The sequence below is a fragment of the Leptonychotes weddellii genome, chromosome 16, assembly GCF_054177405.1.
Source record: "Leptonychotes weddellii isolate Sample4059 chromosome 16, ASM5417740v2, whole genome shotgun sequence".
NCBI lineage: Eukaryota > Metazoa > Chordata > Mammalia > Carnivora > Phocidae > Leptonychotes > Leptonychotes weddellii.
The window spans coordinates 37,586,129-37,594,282 of NC_138384.1; positions in this window are offsets into that span (position 1 = coordinate 37,586,129).

An 8,154-nucleotide genomic window follows, 5' to 3' on the forward strand; every position below is an offset into this window, starting at 1 on the left:
CTTCCCTGCCACGCAGAGCACCTCCCTCGCATCCCAGGTGACTGTTACATCATCCTATTTTGTTTCCTTCAAGGAATGTGCCACGACAATAAATTATCTTCTATATTTATGTAGATACTGTTCTATTCTCCTTGCCCCCAATAGCATGTAAATTCCATGAAAGCAAGAGCCGTGTCTGTATTGTTTGATGCTCTATCCCCATTCATTCACAGAGAGATGAAATGCATCATCTGGTTGTCACCCTGCCCTCAGCTGCCTCATCCAAGAGACTTCCAGGAGTATCCGAGGAGCCTAGGGCTGTCCTGGGCCCACAGAGCTCAGAGAGAGGGCCCTGGAGAGAAGGGAGGAGGTGGCAGAGAACTTGGGGAAGAGAGATGTGTGGGAGCAACAGCGGAGCTGATTCCTCAAACAGCCATGGACTTTGTGAGGCCAGGTGGTCTCAAACACTCTTCTGGGCAGGCTGGGGCCCCTGGACCTGAAAGCCAGGAGTCCCCCAGAAATGTGCTCACACAAAATGTGCTCTGCTGGCCAGGGAATGCCAAATGATGCAAAACCGGAGATGAATCTGCTTTGGCTGGACCATGCCAGGAAGGGAACAGGAACTTGACAAACTTGACATTGTCCAGGGTGGGGGTGGAGAGGAAGAGAGTGAAGAAAGACCAGAAAGAAAGGGTGAAATAAAGCTGACGACCTGAAAGAAGCCTCCAAAAGAGAAAGTATGGGCTGCACGGATTCTGGTTGCAAAGAGAGGCCTGGGAGAACAGTCAGAACTTGGATTTGGAGAGAGAGGAATTTGACTGGCAGGGGCAGAGACGAGGGGAGAAGCAGAGAGGGCCCAACTGCCTCAGCAGGGTTCGGCGAGGGCTCTTCCCCTCTGACACGTGACTCCTTGGACGGGAGAGCTCTGTGGCCCTAGAAGTGAATAGTCATGAAGGTGCCTGCAGGCCCGCACCCTCTCCCTGAAGCCCCGGAGCCTTCTCGGGGAACACCGTGGGAGCAACCCTACCACTATTTGCGCCTGGGGACGAGGGTGCTGGAGCCCACGCCACAGAAGCACTGAGACAGCTAGAGAGCTAAGTGGGGGGTGCCACTCTTAGAAACAATGTGATGGTGTCAGTGGTGAAGGGCAGGTGGGTCTGAAGGTGAATGTAGGCAGATGCTTGCTTACACCGGGGCCCAGCCAGACAGGAGCCCCAGGTGGGTTGGTCCATCCCCAGCCAGGCCGGGAGTGTCTCGGCTCATCTGGTCCTCTAACTCAATGGTTCTCAAAAGACGTGTTGAGACACACGGGTGTGTGGCAACCAGAGGCAAGAAATGCAGGTCAATGGTTCATGGTAGTACTGAAAGGACCAGGGCTTGTGAAGTTAAGTAAACAAAGAAATGAGCACATACAAGGGAAGCCCTTATAATGTCACTGTCAGTTCCAGGCATCCATCATCCTTTCTGGAGTGAGCAGGAAAGGGGAACATCCCGGTGCAGACTGGAAACTGCTCTGGACATGGGCACAGCAGATTCTGACACAGAACTGCTTTCTCAGGGGGCTTTGAGAACGTGCCTTTCCCACCTCGCTTTCTGGGGTTCGAGCAGGGCCTACCCGAGCCCTCGGCTCCAGCCGCAGGCATGTGCGGCCGGCCAAACCACCCTAAGCCTGCAGGGCCGGCCTCGACATCTCGGCTGGGACCCCTGCACAAGAGACGCTCTCCGCACAGGCTGTCACCCTATGCTGCGCAGAATCATCTCACTGAGGAAAGAGTATTCAAACTCCTCTCTTCCCTCAAGCCACGTTCACCCTTCTCAGAAGAGCGCCAGGGGCCTCTGGGAGAGTGAGACAGAACAGGGCACAGCTCGAAGACGATGACGCTTGTCGCCTCTGCGTCTTCACGTGGTGGGAGGGCACTTCTGAAACTTCAGACTCCTGTAAGAACACGTCTTGTCCAGCGAGGGTAGAGGAGGAAAGTCTGAGGTGTCGAGGAGAGGAATCGGGGCAAGTGAAGAGTCAGCCCCTCCTGAGACACAGGATGGGGAATCTTTACCCCATCGAGGAACTCCATGAATAGTTCTATTAGGAGGAGTGAAAGGAGGCACAGACGGACGTTCTAAAAAAGCCAATGGCAGACGAATAAGCAAACAAGAAGCAGAAACAGACCCAGAAATACAGAGAACAAACCGATGGCTGCCAGAGGGCAGGGGAGGGGGAGGTACAGGCCTCCAGTTCTGGGATGAATAAGTCACGCGGATAAAAGGTACAGCCTGGGGAAGACAGCCAACGGTACTGGAACGGCGTGTGGTGACGGAAGGTAGCCTTATTTGTGGGGGGTGGAGCATAACATACAGACTTGTCCAATCACGATGCTGTTCACCCTAAACTACTGCAACATTGTGTGTTAACCATATTTCCGTTATAAATAAATAAGGCAGATGGTAGAAGCTCAGCTGGTCAAGCATGGGGAAAAGGAGCACAAAATCAGGGAGGTGACTTACCTTAATTTTTCTTAACTTGAGCAGAACATCTCAGACAGCCTCACCTGATTCCACAATTCTCTTCACCTGTGACAAGTCTAGCAACTTCCTTCCCCTCCTTGGCCGAATGCTGCCAGACCCGCCGCCGTCCAACCTCTCAAGGCAGCTAAGGCCATGGCCCCTGGCCCATTTCAGATGCCTCTGCACAAAGGAAAGCTCTGCCTTTCCCTAGTCTTGCCTCTGCTTCCAGAGCAGCCTCCGCTGGGCCCCGGGGCTCGTGGCTGCTCGGGCACGGAGGGATATGGCAGTGTGGCTTTCCTGGCCAGCGGGTGCTCTCCCTCTGTCCACCAGGTGGGTGCCGGGGCTCCTGCTCCTATCCCACAGCGCCGTGGTTGAGTTCTTTCATTGGGAGACATACGGCACTTGTGTCAAAGGAAACACAAAAGTAATCGAAATCCTGCCCAGAGATAGCTGGCTGAGATGCTCACAGAACGCTCACATCTGATTTTGTGTTCCTAAGACAAAACTGACCTCTGCAACCCGGCAGAATTATATTCATCCAACCCCAGGGACCACAGAACCAGACACGTGAGGCAATGCTCCCTGTGGTACCTTCTTCCCCACATGCTGAGGTCTTCCCTGAGATATGCTCTTCCTTGGGCAGATGCCAGGCCTTTGGGGACACAATGCAAAAGCTGCAGAACTGGGGGAGAGAGGGCTCATCTGCAAAAGTTGTACAAGTGCAATTTGGAAAAGACTACCAGTTTCTTCATTGAGTAAAAAAGTCTGTTTTTTGTTTTTTGGGGGTTTTTTTTGAGAGAGAGAGCACGAGAGCGGGGAAGGACAGAAGGAAAGGGAAAGAGAATTTCAAGCAGGCTCCATGCCCGGCACGAAGCCCAGCCCGGGGCCTGATCCCACAATCCCGAAATCAGGACCTGAGCTGAAACCAAGAGCCGGACACTCAACCAACTGAGCCACCCAGGAGCCCCCCAAAAGTCTGATTTTTAATAATACACTGAACCCAGCTAAAAGGCTGTTTCCCAGCCTTCTTCACAGGTAGGTGTGGTCATTTGACTAAGTTCTTGCCAGTGAGTTATTAGAAGTGTTGTGTGGACCAGGCAGAATGGCTAAAATTAACAAGTCAGGAAATGAAAGATGTTGGCGAGGATGCGGAGAAAGGGGAACCCTCCTACACTGTTGGTGGGAATGCAAGCTGGTGCAGCCACTCTGGAACACAGTATGGAGGTTCCTCAGAAAGTTGAAAACAGAGCTACCCTACGACCCAGCAACTACACTACTGGGCATTTACCCCAAAAATACAAATGTAGTGATCCAAAGGGGCACCTGTACCCCAATGTTTATAGCAGCAATGTCCACAATAGCCAAACTATGGGAAGAGCCTAGATGTCCATCAACAGATGAATGGATAAAGAAGATGTGGTATATATTACAATGAAATATTATTCAGCCATCAAAAAAAATGAAATCTTGCCATTTGCAATGACATGGATGGAACTAGAGGGTATTATGCTAAGCGGAATAAGTCAATCAGAGAAAGACAAGTATCATATGATCTCACTGATATGAGGATTTTGAGAAACAAGACAGAGGATCATAGGGGAAGGGAGGGAAAAATGAAACAAGACGAAACCAGCAAGGGACACAAACCATAAGAGACTCTTAATCTCAGGAAACAAACTGAGGGTTGCTGGAGTGGAGGGGGTGGGAGGGATGGGGTGGCTGGGTGATGGTCATTGGGGAGGGTATGTACTATGGGACCTCTGTGAATTGTGTAAGACTGAAGAATCACAGACCTGTACCCCTGAAACAAATAATACATTATATGTTAATAAAATTTTTTTAAAAGGTATTGTGTGGAACTTCTAAGAAGTCTATTAAATTGAGAAGGGGTAAGCGCTTCTTTTTCCCTTCCTCTTAGTCTGCTGTCAGGAACACAGATGTGATGGCTGGAGCTTCAGCTTCTATGCTGGACCATGAGGACAAGGGCTAGTCTAGGATTGGTAGAGCAGACAGCTAGAAGAGGATGGGTCTCTTAAGTCTTCCTGCAGCTGTCAAAAACAATCCTGGCTGCTCTGGACTTCCAATCTTCAGGCTGCTCGTATATGACAGAGAAACAGAATTCTATCTTATTTACACAGCTATTACCTAGTGATGTTCTATTACACACGTAGAATCCAGTCCTGACTGATTGGAGTTTCAGCTTATAACAAACTAAAATGTCTATCTTCAGTTTTTGATGACATTTTAAGAAGAAGGTTTTCAAAATGTAATTAGAATAATTTAAGAGGCAAAGGAGAACAGCAATATTACAAAAGCAACCATTAATTTGGGCTTCTCCTTCCTTTTTGTTCCTCTCTATCCATCATCTTTTTCCTTCCAAGATTTAGGATGGTTAATATCCCTCTTCTAGTGGTAGAAGTTGGAATAGTAGTTATGTCAGAGGTGAGAAGGTTGCTCTCTGAGCAGGGGCACAAAGAGTTCTTGTAGGACATTGAAAATGGTCTACATCTTGACCCACATGGTGGTCACACAAATATATATGTTAACAGTCATTAAGTTGTACCTCTAAGGTTAGTATACTTTATTGTATGTAAGTTACACTTCAATAAAAACAATTTATAAAAATCCTTTCTAAAGTCCCACACCTTTTTTGGGAGCTTTTAAAAAGATATTTATTTTTTCTAAATATTAACACAGTTGACACACAGTGTTATATTAGTTTCAGGTATACAACATAGTGATTCGACAATTCTATATATTACTCAGTACTCACCACAGTAAGGAGAGTCACCATCTGTTACCATACATTATTACAATATTAACTATATTCCCTGTGCTGTACTTTCCATCTCCGTGACTTGTTTATTTCATAACTGGAAGTCTGTACCTCTTAATCCCTTTTACCTATTTTGCCCATCCCCCACACCCACCTCCCTTCTGGCAACCACCAGTTTGTTCTCTGCATTTATGAGTCTGTTTCTCTCTGCTTTTGTTTTTTAGATTCCACATATAAGTGAAATCATAGATATTTATCTTTCTCTGTCTGACTTATTTCACTTAGCATAATGCCCTCTAGGTTCATTCTTTTTAATGTCTGAGTAACATTTCATCATACGTATATGCCACATCTTCATCCGTTCATCTATCAATGGACACTTGGGTTGCTTCTATATCTTGGCTATTGTAAATAATGCTGCAGTAAACATCAGGGTGCATATATATTTTTGAATTAGTGTTTTCTTTTTTTTTGGGTAAATACCCAGGAGTGGAAATACTGGATCATAGGATTTTTTTTTTTTTTAATTTATTTATCTGACAGATAGAGAGACAGCAAGAGAGGGAACACAAGCAGGGGGAGTGGGAGAGGGAGAAGCAGGCTTCCCGCTGAGCAGGGAGCCCGATGTGGGGCTCGATCCCATGACCCTGGGATCATGACCTGAGCTGAAGGCAGACGCTTAACGACTGAGCCACCCAGGTTCCCAAGATATTTCTATTTATAATTTTTTGAGGAACCTCCATACTGTTTTCCATTGTGGCTGCACCAATTTACACTCCCACCAATAGTGCACGAGGGCTCCTTTTTCTCCACATCCTCGCCAACACTTGTCATCTTTTTAACACCAGCCATTCTGACTGGTGTGAAGTGATATCTCATTGTGGTTTTGATTTGATTTCTCTAATTATGAGTGATGGTGAGCATCTTTTCATGTACCTGTTGGCCATCTGTATGCCTTCTTTGGAAACATGTCTGATCAGGTCTCTGCCCATTTTCTAATTGGTTTTTGTTTTGGTGTTGAGTTGTAGAAGTTCTTTATATATTTTGAAAATTAACCTTTTATCAAATATATCATTTGCAAATATCTTCATCCGTGCACTAGGTTGCCTTTTTGTTTTGTTGATGGTTCCCTTTGTTGTACAAAAGCTTTTTATTTTGGTGTGGTCCCAATAGTTTATTTTTGTTTTTGTTTCCTCCCCTGAAGGGACATATCCATACATATGTTGCGAAGGATGATGTCCAAGAGATTACTGCCTGTGTTTTATTTTAGTTTTACAGTTTCAGGTCTCACAGTCAGGTCTTTCATTCATTTTGAATTTATTTTTGTGTATGGTGTCAGAAAGTGGTCCAGTGTCATTCTTTTGCATGTAGCTGTCCAGTTTTCCCAGCACCGTTTGTTGAAGAGACTGTCTTTTCCCTGTTGTATATTCTTGCCTCCTTTGTTGTAGGTTAACTGACCATATAAGTATGGATTTATTTCTGGACTCTCCTGTTCCATTGATCTATGTGTCTATTTTTGTGCCAGTGTCATACTGTTTTGATTACTACACCTTTGTAGCAATCATGAAATATGGGATTGTGATACCTCCCACTTTGTTCTCTTTTCTCAAGGTTGCTTTAGTTATTTGGGGTCTTTTGTGGTTCCATACAAATTTTAGGATTATTTGTTCTAGTTCTGTGAAAAATATTGTTGGTATTTTGATAGCGATTGCACCGAATCTGTAGATTGCCTTGTAAAATCTTACCCCTTTTTACGGTCATCATAGGTATTTTAGTTTTAGAAGTACTTTTCCTCGGGGCGCCTGGGTGGCTCAGTTGTTAAGCGTCTGCCTTCGCCTCAGGTCATGATCCCAGGATTCTGGGATCTAGCCCCGCATCGGGCTCCCTCCTCTGCAGGAAGCCTGCTTCTCCCTCTCCCACTCCCCCTGCTTGTGTTCCCTCTCTCGCTGTGTCTCTCTCTGTCAAATAAATAAATAAAATCTAAAAAAAAAAAAAAAAAGAAGTACTTTTCCTCCCCGTATGTGCTATTCAAGATTTCTGTAATTTTGGCATTCTCCCCTCCCTCTTTACCCAACTTTGTAAGGTTGGGAAAATGCCCGGTTAATAATCCCTTTCCCAGACACCCTTGCAGCCAGGAGTTGTCATGAGATACAGTACTAGCCAATAAGAAATAGGAAGTCTGCTGAGTAGGGCTTCTAGAAAAGCTATCATTATCTTGATTAAGAAAGGGATAGATTTGGGTGATAATGATGTGTCAACTTAAGTTCGTCAATGGTAATGAACATATCATTCTGGTGAAGGATGTGGATAAGGCAGGAGGCTATGCGTGTGTGGGGCATAAGAGAAATCTCTGTGCCTTCTGCGTAATCTTGCTGTGGACCTAAAACTGCTCTACAAAATAAAGCCTCTCGAGGTTTAGATTCAGCTCACATGCCCCTTTGCTCTTTCTACTCTCCACCCCCCTATTTTCCTGCTCAGAATGTAGACGCTTCTTAAGATCATGAAGCAGCAAGTCAACTCTAGGATGGTGGAGCAGAAAGCTAGAAGCCTGGGCTGTTGAGGGCTGCCCTGTCTCCTTCATGTGACATGATGAAAAGAAACCCATGTGTGTTTAGTTAAGCCTCTGTGGTTTGGGTTTCTAGGCTCATGTGAGATATAAGGTTTTTAGCTTTATATGTGGCAAAGACCTCTTGAGACACAAAGGGAGGCTCAGGTGTCAATTCACTGTGGCTTCCTATCACGGCAGAGGAAGGGCTCAGGGGAAAAGAGGGAAACCCTGAAAACCAAGATCCCATCTGCACGCTCCGTACTCTTCCCAACAGCCTCACTGCTCACTGAGGGATCTGAATTCCTCTGGCGAGGAATGGAAGGAGCTGGGGGGGGGGGGGGGGGGGGGG